The following is a 12,819-nucleotide window of genomic DNA, read 5'->3' on the forward strand; positions in this document are numbered from 1 at the left end:
ATATTGAATTTCTTTGAGCTCATTGTCCGTCAACAGAATATCATCAACATAGATTAGAACTGCAGTGAAAGAAGTACCTCTACTCTTAGTAAATAAAGAGTAATCTGCTTTGGAATGAGTGTAGTCTGCATTTTGTATAGTGATAGAAAATATGGAGAACCAATTGCGAGAAGCCTGTTTTAATCCATAAAGAGATTTATGGAGCCGACATACTATATTCTCCCCCTGTCGGTGAAGACCTGGTGGTAAAGACATATAGACTTCCTCGTCTAGATTACCATGGGGAAAGACATTTTGAACATCCAACTGATGGGTGAACCATTTTCGAGCAGCAGCAATAGTGAGTAAGCAACGAAGTGTAGTAAGTGTCGCTGTAGGAGAAAATGTCTCTGTGTAATCAATACCTTCAACCTGAATGTATCCCTTTGCTACCAGTCGAGCTTTATAACGTTCAACAGAACCATCAGAGTTGTATTTAATTTTGTTTACCCAACGACAACTAATAGCTTTATGACCAGGTGGTAGAGGAATGAGAGACCAAGTATGATTACATTCCAAAGCTACAATTTCATCATTCATAGCCTCCTGGCATAACGGGTCACCAACTGCCTCGTCATAGGTTTTAGGTTCTGTCCGGGATGTAATAAGAGCTAGAAAATCACGTTGAGTAGGAGAAAAACGAGAGAATGAAAGGTAATGATGAAGCGGGTACCTGGTGCCAGTACTGGGACTTGAGCTAGAGGTTAAATGATTGGCTCCAGAGGACATCTCATAATCCTTATACCAAGCTGGAGGTTGTTTAATACGAGTAGAACGTCAGAGTGGCGCTGATATATCAAGTGGGATATGATTAGAATTAGTGGGTGAATCTGGAGAAGGAACAGAAGGTGGAGGAGACGACGAAGTAGTAGGTGAAGGAGGAATAGGATCATGAAGTGGTACAATAGGAGTCGAAGGAGCTAATGTCAAAGTTTGTGAAGCTGATGAAAAAGGAAAATCATCTTCACAAAATTTAACATCACGGCTGATAAAGAGTTTGTGAGATTGCATGTCATACAACTTGTAACATTTATGACCACAAGGATATCCTACGAAAACACAAGGAATTGCCCGAGGTTCAAATTTTTGCTTAGGATGTACTATAGTTGCATAACATTTACAACCAAAAACTTTAAGATGATGAAATGTAGGTGGTCATTTGTAGAGTGCTTCAAAGAGTGTCTTGTTAGATAACAATGGTCATGTCGTTCTATTTATAAGATAAATAGCAGTTAAAATGCACTCTCCCCAAAAATTAAGTGGAACTTGTGACTGAAAGAAAAGAGCCCTAGCTATATTTAGGATATGAAGATGCTTACGTTCTACGACTCTATTTTGTTGTAGAGTATAAACACAAGAGCGCTGAAATTCAATGCCACAAGAAGTAAAAAATGGTTGCAAAGATAGGAACTCAGTCCCATTGTCTGATCGAACTATTTTGATAGTAGTATGAAATTGAGTTTGAACAAATTTAACAAAGTTCATTAACAAATGATGTACTTCTGACTTATGTTGCATTAGAAATACCCAAGTACATCGAGTAAAATTATCAACAATAGTGAGAAAAACGCAAACCAGAATGGGTAGAAATTTTATGTGGTCCCCAAACATCACAATGTATCAGATCAAAGGCAGAATGGGTTGTTATTGAACTTCTTGGGAAAGACAACCTAGTTTGTTTTGCTAACGGGCAGATACTACAGTTATGAGAATAACTAGCATTATTAAGATGCAATTGATCAGCTAGAAATTTAAAACGAGAAAAAGAAGGATGACCTAGGCGTAAATGCCACAAATCAGATGATTGAGATAATGTAGATACTGGAAACAAACCTACAACATTGACGTGATTGTCAGAATTACCACAAGGGTGATGATTGATTGCAGATAAGGCTTGTGCTATCTGTTGTAATTGCTCAGAAGAAAATTTTGGAATGGAATTAGGTGACTGTTCTTCTGTATTCAACTGAAAAACATCGACCATATTTGCAGATGATCGATATCCACAATTGTGGAGTTGATTGACTTGTCTTGCCCTTCCATAATTATTTTTTTGTCGACACCGATCTTCTGTATGTTCCCTTCTATCACAAAATTTACAGTGAAACTTAAGGATTCGACACTCATTAATTGTATGACCACTTTTATTGCAGTGTTCACATGACTTGTCCTTGGCGAATTTTGAATATGTTGTTTTCTTCTGCACTGCTGATGCAATCGAGAAATTCTCAGTAGGTTCAGAAGTTACCTGACGCTGCATCTCTTCTTGTACAAGTAATGGAGTCAGAAGTTCACATTAGGTAATGGAGTCATCATCAATATGTTAGATCTCACTGTTTTATAAGACTCATTGAGCCCCATGAGCAATTGCATTAACTTGTCTTCTTCGCGTTGATCAACATGTATTTGACGTTGATTACAGGTAAATGGTATGCGGTATGCTTCCAGTTCATCCCAGAGTGCATTGAGCTTGGTGAAATATGCTGACATGGTTCCTTGTGACATCATTGCTATCGACTTTTGTATCTGAAAAATTGCTGGGGCATTCTTTTGTGAGAATTGATCGTGAAGATCAACCCACACTTGATGAGCTGTCTTTGTGTGAATAATGCCTTTAGAGATATCTGCTTCAACGGAATGAGTTAACCAAGATATTATCATACTGTTGCACTGATTCCAGAGTTCAAATTCGGTTGAATTTGCATCTTGAGACGGTTCTTCAATTGTGCCATCAATGAAGCCAATTTTCTTCTTGGCAATAAGAGCATGCATAACTGATTTACTCCAGGATTGGTAATTTGCTTCATTTAATTTGATTGGAACAAGTGAATATCCTGGCTGATCAGAGTGATAAATATAATAAGGATGTGTTAAATCAACATCTGAAATTTTGAAGCTGGATTTGGCTGATTCCGCCATAAAGAAAATTTTGATATTTAAGAACACCAAGATCGGTGCTCTGATACCATGTTAAGAATAAGAAATAGAAATAGAATTGGAATCGAAAGTATGATCTTCATTAATGTTTACCACGTTTAAATAGGATAAAAACTATCAACTAATACCTAAAAATCAGGAAAAATATATAATTAACTAAATCTTGTAAATAAGATAAAATATATTGTTAATCTAAGATAAAATATACTACTAACAACTTCCAAAGTACCTCAGATATAGTCTCTAACTAATTATTAAAATATATCTCCAAATATCATATCTTAATAGAGCAGCAGAGAGCAAATTCAATTTTTGTACCGTGTGTAATAGAGAAAGGCATTTGAGAATTCTCTATCTTCTTGTCTTTCCCCTCTCGACGCCCCCTTTAAATTTTTGTGAGAGTTATCTAAACGAGTTAGATTCAGAGCGAGCATTTTTTTTCTCTCACAAGTTGGTATCGGAGCCGCTTTCAATTTCTACAAATTGGTATCAGAGCAATTTATTTTCTACAAATTGGTATCAGAGCCGATGACGAACATGATGGGACAAATGCCGCTACCACACTGATGAAGACGAACTACGAGAATTGGAGCATCCAAATGAAAGCTCTTCTCAGTTCGCAAGACGCATGGGAGGTGGTCGAAGACGATTTTGAAGAACCGATTGATACCACGGGTTATACAGTGGCGCAAAACAAGGCGCTAAAGGAATTACGGCCAAAGGATAAAGCAGCATTATACATGCTCTTCCAGGCTGTTGACAAGTCGGGCTTTGAGAAGATTGCAAGGGCAACTACTTCAAAAGAAGCGTGGGACACTCTAGAAAATGTGTTCAAAGGAACCGACCGAGTCAAGCAGGTGCATCTCGAGACTCTACGTGGCAAGTTTGAGAGCATGAAGATGAAGGAGTCAGAAAATGTATCTGACTACATTACACGTGTACAGATCGTGGTGAATCAGCTAAATCGGAATGGAGAAATGTTACCCGAGACGCGGGTTGTGGAGAAAATCCTAAGGTCGTTAACAGACAACTTTGAGAATGTCGTGTGTGCCAGAGAAGAGTCGAAGGACCTAGCGAAGTTCACAGCCGATGAGCTTGCCGATTCTCTCGAGGCACACGAGCAACGCAAGAAAAAGAAGGAGTCACTCGATCAAGCGCTTCAGACGAAGGCAACAATAAAGGATGGAAAAGTACTCTACTCTCAAAATTTTCGAGGTAGAGATCGTGGAAGCCGCGGGAATGGTCGAGGTGGTCAAGGCAACAGTTACAAAGAAAACTACATGAGAAGAGACTATCGAGCCAAACAAATTGGCGTGGAAGAGGATGCAATCAAGAGCGCGGTCAAGGATACAATTCCAACATCCAGTGCTTTAAATGTCAGAAATATGGCCATCATGCAGGACGCAATCAAGAGCACAGTCAAGGATACAATTCCAACATCCAGTGCTTTAAATGTCAGAAATATGGCCATTATGCAAATAATTGCAACTTCGACAGATGTTACAATTGTGGCAGAATTTGTCACTATGCGAGAGACTGTTGAGCCAAAGAGAAGGTGGAAGAAACCATCAACCTAGCCTTGGATGACGCAACAAGTGGAGGCATCCTCTTGATGGCCCAAAATGAAGAGCCGAACACAAAAGGAGACGACAGTGTCAAAGACGATGGCGATAGTCGTGAGGTAGTAGAAGTTGTTGGAAATGAGATGATACGCAGCGGATTTGGCGAAATCGCGGTATCGGAGACGAGAAAATCGAAGAAGGATGAACAACCAAAGAACAGAGAGCCCGAACTCGAAGAGAGAGAGCTCAAATGGCCGGAAAAGCAATTCGAGGAAGAAAGAAGAAAGATGATAAAAATTGAAGAAGAAAAGAAAGAACTGGAAACAAAAGTTCAACGGTTAGAGAAGGAAGTGACTGAGCTGAGTAAGAGTTCCTTTTATCTAAAACAGGAGAAGGAAAAGAATGAGAAGACAATGTCCGATCTTACGAAGAAAGTTGAAGAAGGTGCGGAGAAAGAGAAAAGCTTATTCATGGAGATTGAGGGTTTAGTGGACGAGCTAGTAAGGGAGAAAAAAGATATAGAGATACTGACTCAACAGAGAAACTCACTCGATATGAACTTGAATCAAGTCCAACAGGAGGCAGTGAATTTACGACACACGATTAAGACACTCACTCGTGATAAAACCAAGATGGAGGAAACAAGAATGCTAGCGATAAAGGTCGCTGTGGACTTATGAAGGGAATTGAATAAACTGAACGAAGCCATGAAGTCTGAGTCAAGCATAGCTGAGAACTGGAAAAATGAAGAGGTGATATCACAGATGGGATGTTCTCGAGAAGATCCAAATGAAGTCTCATCAGAGAAGGATAATCTCATTTTTTCGCTCGAGGAAAAGAAGAGAAAATTGAAGAAACCACGACTGAGATCGAAAAAATGAAAACGACCCAGGAAGAATCATTGAGTAGGAGCATCTAAGTTTATGGGGGAGTTTTGTTGGAAAATAAACTTAGATGAATTTTATTTTTTTAATTGAGTCAAAAGGGCATAATTATATCAGGAAAGGAGAGCTAATGGGTGAGAAAATTAGAAAGAGAGCAAATGGATGAGAAAATTATGGCTAGTTAAAGGCCAATTTTTGCGTTAGGAAAGCTTATAAAAGGGCTTCACTTACGATGTAATAGCTGAGGAAAAAAGGGGAAAAGGGGGAAAGAGAGAAATTAGAGAGAGCAGGAGAGAGCAAATTCAATTTTTGTACCGTGTGTAATAGAGAAAGGCATTTGAGAATTCTCTGTCTTCTTGTCTCTCCCGACACCCTATTTAAAGTTTCATGAGAGTTATCTAAACAAGTTAGATTTAAAGTGAGCGTTTTCTTCTCTCACAAGTTGGTATTAGAGTGGCTTGCAATTTCTTAGTATCAGAGCAATTTATTTTCTACAAATTGGTATCAGAGCAATTATTTTCTACAAAATGTAGGCTGCCTAGACAGGACAAGTCAACTACATGTTGTGATCAACTTACGACAGAGAGTAGAGCCGCCATAATCTCTGTCGAAGAAAATGATAGTGAGATATAATATAATGATACCAAGGATGACGACGAGATTGAAGCATTAGTTTGCTTGGAGGAGAAGGCAATAGAGGCGTTTCAGCAAAACCAAGAGTTTTTCTCATTTTGTGAACTCAAAAACTAGCAGCTGAAGGCAATGTCTTTAGCAATGGTGTATTTGTTAAGTCATAATAATAATTCTCATCGTCATTGTAAACCCACGTGGTTGGTTTTAAGAAAAGGAAGTGGATCGCTAATGTTCTTAACATAGTGATGTGAGTATCGGGTATCACATTTAAGATTGAACACCAACCTAGAATTTTATTTGGAATATATGAACTTTAAGTCAAGAACATCTCTGGAACTCAATTATAAAACCAATCACGTCGGTTCATGTGTAACATTAATATTGTTATGTCTGTATAAAAGTTTGTATAAGAGGAACTTTGTAAGAGAGAATTTATAGTGTGAGAGTGTGGGAGATACACTTTTAAACATTTTAACCATTGTTTTCCAGTGTTCATGAATAGGAAAGGATGGTAATTTGCAAAACGTAAGCATTCATATAAGTTAAGCTCAGGAACACAGATCCAACACGAGCATAAGCTACAACACGTCACTTCCAGAAAAAGCAAAATACATAGAAGTGTTGGTATAAGCAAGACATCACATTGTGCAACATTTATTTCATTCTTTCATAGCATGCAATTGAACATGAACTCACCTGCTACTTGGATACCCAAAAGTGTCATCAACTGAGAGATGAATTGAGGGTGGCTAGGCCAAGCTGCCCCAGTAATGGAGTTTTCGTCTGTGAAGAAGAAAATACTTGGAATGGAGATAGAGCGAGATCGAAAAAAAGGTACAGTTTGGCTGACTCAGTCTCAATATCTACGCAAGGTGTTGACAAGATTTGGTTTGATAATTCAACCAAACCTGTTGGTACCCTACTTGCTCCTCATTTCAAGTTTAGTGCTTCCATGTGTCCAAGTTCTGACGATGATAAAAGGTATATGAAGAATACTCCTTATACAAATGCGGTTGGTGCTTTGATGTATGCTATGGTGTGTACTTGACCTGATCTTTCACACGTGGTAAGCATAGTGAGGCGTTATATGCATAATCCTAACAAAGAGCATTGACAGACTGTCAAATGGATTCTTAGGTACATTCTTGGTACTATTGATATTGGTATTAAGTTTAAAAAAACAACAAGAGATGTTTAATCTGGGCAATCTTGTACTTGATTATGTGGATTCTGATTATACTGGTGATTTGGATAAGCGACGATCTATTACGGGTTATTTGTTCACTATGGCTGGTGGACCTGTTTGTTGGCGTTCAACATTGTAGTCTACTGTTGCAGTGTCTACCACTGAAGCAGAGTATATGACAGTAACGGAAGCTTTTAAAGAAGCTATGTGGATGCATGGTTTGATTAATGACTTTGGTATTTTGCAGGAACATATAGATGTGTTTTGTGATAGCCAAAGTGCTATTTGTTTGTCAAAGAACCAAGTCCATCATGCTCGTAATAAACATATTGATGTCCGATTTCACTTTATTCGAGAAATTATTCGTGAAGGGGACATTCATTTATTAAAAATTGGAACTACTGATAACCTAGCTGATATGTTGACGAAGGTGATCGCTCGTGAAAAGTTCTGGCATTGTTTGAATTTCATCAGCATCAAAAGGAATGAGTAGTTTGTTGATGTGGATTAAACCATATTAGTTATCAACTTGGAGATCTTATGACAAGGTGGAGAATGTTGTAAATTGTTATAAGTTTTTTATTTAATTTAGTTATTAACTCCATCAATTTATAATCGTGGATTAAATAAGAATATTATTAATTTGGTTATTAATTTTGTAACTATTTTAATATTAATCTTATTTAATTCCATAACTTTTGATGATTCAAACAATTGTCCCGATATAATGGAGGTTGTTGATATCAGAATTTGATATCAAAGTTTGATTGAGTCTTCTGTGTCACATTGTATTCTTGAGTGACATTTTGGTGAGAGTGTTTGTAGTGTGACAGTGAAGTATTCACTTGTAACACTTTGATTATTAGTGATTGGTTGCTACCCGTGGATGTAGGGGAACTTTTTCTCTCCGAATCACGTAAATATCTTGGTGTCTCTTTGTGTAATTTCGTTCATTGGTATTGTGAGTACATTCGTTCCACTTCCGGTGCACAACATGAGCACTTTCTTCCCCGAACAAACAGCATCCACCGATTTGGAGTTCGATTCAGCCATATCTTCATCAAAACTCCAAACTCGCTTTTAGCGTTCTTCTTCCCAAACAAAAGAGGAGACCGATACTGGTGCTCACTACCCAACTTTTTTTTTCCTTTATTTTAATCTAATTTTTAAATTAAATGGGAGCTAATTCGATATTAAAAAATTATGATGATCCACAAAAAAAACTTAATCTAATTATGGGTTTGTTATAAATTTATTTCGATAGAGTTCAAATAATTGGATTGGATTTAAAAATGTCTCATCCCACTCCACGAACACCCCTGTTAGAGCCAACACATTCGGCTTTTAGTAACATTATTTTCAAGAAATGTCAATAATTATCAAACACTCTTTCAATAATAATTAACGAAATAATAATCAGAACTCAAAAAACTGTTAGGATCGATACCAGTTGTTAGCTCTGATACCAATGGTTAAGATTGCTCAACAACGCACACACTCGATCAAGATGAATACAAAGAACAGGAGAGAGAAAATACACTCGATCAAGATGAACACAAAGAATAAGAGAGAGAAAATACAAGGAGGAATATTGACTACAAGTTTTATTATTGATGACTTTAGATATATACAACGAGATAGAATATAGAGAATGAAAGAAAAGTACATTGTCTAATGGGTATATATATGGTTTCAATTTACTATATATAGCTTTCAAAGATTTAGAGCTACCCCATATAATCTAACAAATATATCTCTATCAAATCTTTACCAAATATCTATCATATATATCTCTATCACATCTTTACGACATATCTTCAAAATATATCTCTACCAGATCATATCTCAACAATCTCCCACTTGGAGACTAATCCAGTCAACCCCCGACAATCTCCCAATTAGAGACTGATCCAATCAACCTCAACAATCTCCCGCTTGGAGACTAATCCAATCAACCAAGAATTTCATTCTCGATCTGTACGATACCACTTCAGGCTTTGCACAACCTCAATGTTCCAACATCAACACAAAATGTTTGCTGGATTCCTTGCCCCTTTATCTTCTCCAAACACATCACCATCTTCCACTAATCTCTCTATTGGAGACTGATCCAGTCAACCCCAACAATCTCCCAATTAGAGACTGGTCCAGTCAACCCCAACAATCTCCCACTTGGAAACTAATCCAGTCAACCAAGAATTTCATTCTCAATCTGTACGATACCACTTCAGGCTTTGCACAACCTCAATGTTCCAACATCAACACAAAATGTTTGCTCGATTCCTTGCCCCCTCTATCTTCTCCAAACACATCATCATCTTCCACTAACCTCCGAGTGAAATTGTATCGCCTTCTGTGTTTTGTCTTTAAATGATAGACCGGGTTCCTCGCCAACTGCATGACACTCTAACTATCTACCTGAAGAATCTTCTCGCGCTGCTTCTTGCCTAATTCTTCTAGATAGTCTGTCATCCATATCATCTTCTTTCCAACTTCATTCATTGCCACGTACTCAGCCTCAGCAGATGAAAGAGCAACGCATTTCTGAAGCCTAGACATCCCATCATTCGTAGCTTGCTCCAACTTAGTTGTATCTTCCAACTATAGGGCCTCTTCAAGCGGCTCTAGATAATCTTTTCAACACCTGCTCACGTGTCACTTGCTCTGCTTCTAGTTCCTCAGCAACAGTCTCAGGAGTTTCTTGAGTATCTGCTACAACATCACTATATGAATCTTTCAGCAACTCAACCTCAACTCCCACTTGCTTCACCTCTGGTTCCTCAGCAACAGTCTCAGGAGTTTCTTGAGTATCCGCTACAACATCACTAGGTGAATCTTTCAGCAACTCAACCTCAACTCCCACTTGCTTCACCTCTAGTTCCTCAACAATAGTCTCAGGAGTTTTTTGTGAGTATTTGTTACAACATCACTCTGTGAATTGTTCTGCAACTCAACCTCAACTCCCACTTGCTTCGTTGTCCCGATACTTTTCTTCTTCTCTAACAGTCTTTGTGAAGCTAACTCGTTTCTGTTTGCTCACAACGCAGTTCTCACAAGGACTCATATCAACAGATTTCAAACGTTCCAAAACTCCTTCCAGCATCTTCATTCCTTTAACGCTCATATGCCCAAGTCAATTATGCCATAGGCTTGAATTTGAAGCACTCTCAGCAACATCAACCATGTCCATACACCCTGCAGTGGTGTACAAAGTTCCGATTTTGTGCCACGTGCTACCACCATAGCACCCTTCACAATCTTCTACGAACTCTTACCAAATTTTGTTGCATAACCTGTGACTAACCAATAGAGATCAGGTTCTTCTTGAGACTATGAATATATCTGACATCCTTTAATGTTCACTGATTTCTTGCCAAAGTTTTTATGCAGACATCCCCTTTTCTTTCGATCCCCAAATCTTTGTTGTCGGCAAGATACACCTTCTTGAAATTTCTAAACAACTCTTTATTTGGAGACGAATGAAAAGATGCACCTGAATCCAAAATCCAAGATTCAATCGGACTATCCACGCTGAGGATTAGAGCATCCCCAATATCTTCTGTCGAATGTATCGAATCATCGTCATTCTCTGATTTGTGATTCTGCTTCCTCTTTGTACAATCTGCCCGAAAGTGACCTTTTTCTCCACAACTCCAACACTTCACGTTTGGTTTGTTTGGAGATTTTCCTCGGTTCCTTGATTTTTGATCACCCATTGCTTGGACCCTTTGATTTACTTCTTCCCCTTCGATCAACACTGAGAGCATTGCCTGATGAATCTCCAATTTCCCGTTTGCGATTACTTTCGCTAAGAACTACATCTCGAATTTCATCAAACTTCAGTTTATCAGATCCTCGTGAACTGCTGAACGCGGCAACAATAGTATCCCACGACTCGGGTAAAGATGACATCAAAATCAATGCCTTAATTTCATCTTTGAAATTAATATCCACCGAACTCAGTTGACTTATAATCATATTCAATTCATTTATATGACCAGCAACAGATCCACCTTCAGACATTTGTAGATTAAACAACCTTCACATCAAATACACCTTGTTCATAGCCGACAGTTTCTCGTACATATTCGACAACGCCTTCAACAAATCTGACGTTGTCTTTTCCTTGATAATATTGAACATCACGTTTTTGGACAGTGTCAACCGATCAACCTTAAGGCCTGACGATCCTTTAGCTTCCATTGCTCTGTGGTCATAGTATCCGGCTTCACCCCCAACAGGGGTTCGTGAAGACTTTTCTGGTACAGACAGTCTTCAATCTGCATCTTCGAGAAACTAAAATCGGATCCATCAAACTTTTCAATTCCAATCTTTGAAATTTCGATCTTCACAGATTGTGGTGAATTTCGTCTCGCTCTGATACCAACTTTTATGATCGATACTAGTTGTTAGCTCTGATACCAATTGTTAGGATAACTCAACAACGCACACACTCGATCAAGATGAACACAAAGAATAAGAGAGAGAACATTCAAGGAGAAATATTGGCTAAAGGTTTTATTATTGATAACTTCAGGTATGTACAACAAAATAGAATACAGAGAAGAGAATGAAGAGAAGTACATTTTAAGAGGATTGCCTGAACGAAGAGAAGTACATTTTGAGAGGAATGACTAATGAGGTATATATATAGTTTCAATTTACTATAGCCTTCAAACATATCTCTGTCAAATCTTTACTAAATATCTTCCAAATATATCTCTATCCCAACAACAGTATCATTCAACCTAACACAACTCTCTACTGGCAAAACTTTGGGTTCAAAACTCATCAAAGCTCATCAAAGCTCGAACATACTCAAGTAAACTTTTCTAGAATCACTTTGTTCATTGTGAGTCTCAATCTATCAACTACTTATGAGCAATCATAATGACTAGCACGAACCTGAGGTTTTATTGATAATTCAATTTTTATCATTTTGTCTATGATCTTTGTACCTATGCCTGAGGATTTAAATTTCGATGTCTACAAAAATATTGAAAGCATCCATTTTTAGGAAGGAAGAATCATTGTATTAGACCATCAATCAACCAAAAAATAAGCCCTCGAAAATGAAAACCAATATTAATTGGAGAGAAAATGACATTATAGAAGTTCGAACACAAGAATTCAAACTCTAAGTCGTCAAATACTATAAAGCGTGATATCGTCTTTATTGCTAGTTGTCACAGTCATTGATAAGATAAGGAATCACTACAAGGGGAATAAGATTCGGATTACCTTGTTGATCGAATATCTCAAGGCAAGAACATTGTTTGAGATTCGAATCACTCCATAAGCAAGATCGATCATGTCTAGCTTCAATGATTCTTGTTGATCAAATATCTCAAGACAAGAACACTTGATTGAGATTCGAATCACTCCACAAGCAAGATTGATCATGTCGAGCTTGAATGATTCTACATGCAACCTAAACTACATAGAATTGCAAAGAAACTAAGTCATTGGCTAAAAAAGAGCACAAATGCTTCTTTAATAATATTTTCCAAGTCTACTTACAAATACAACATACATGGCTTTATATAGCCTCAAAATGAAACTACTAAAGACATTCCAA

Source organism: Cucurbita pepo, chromosome 20, assembly GCF_057944985.1.
Source record: "Cucurbita pepo subsp. pepo isolate OVF chromosome 20, ASM5794498v1, whole genome shotgun sequence".
Lineage (NCBI taxonomy): Eukaryota > Viridiplantae > Streptophyta > Magnoliopsida > Cucurbitales > Cucurbitaceae > Cucurbita > Cucurbita pepo.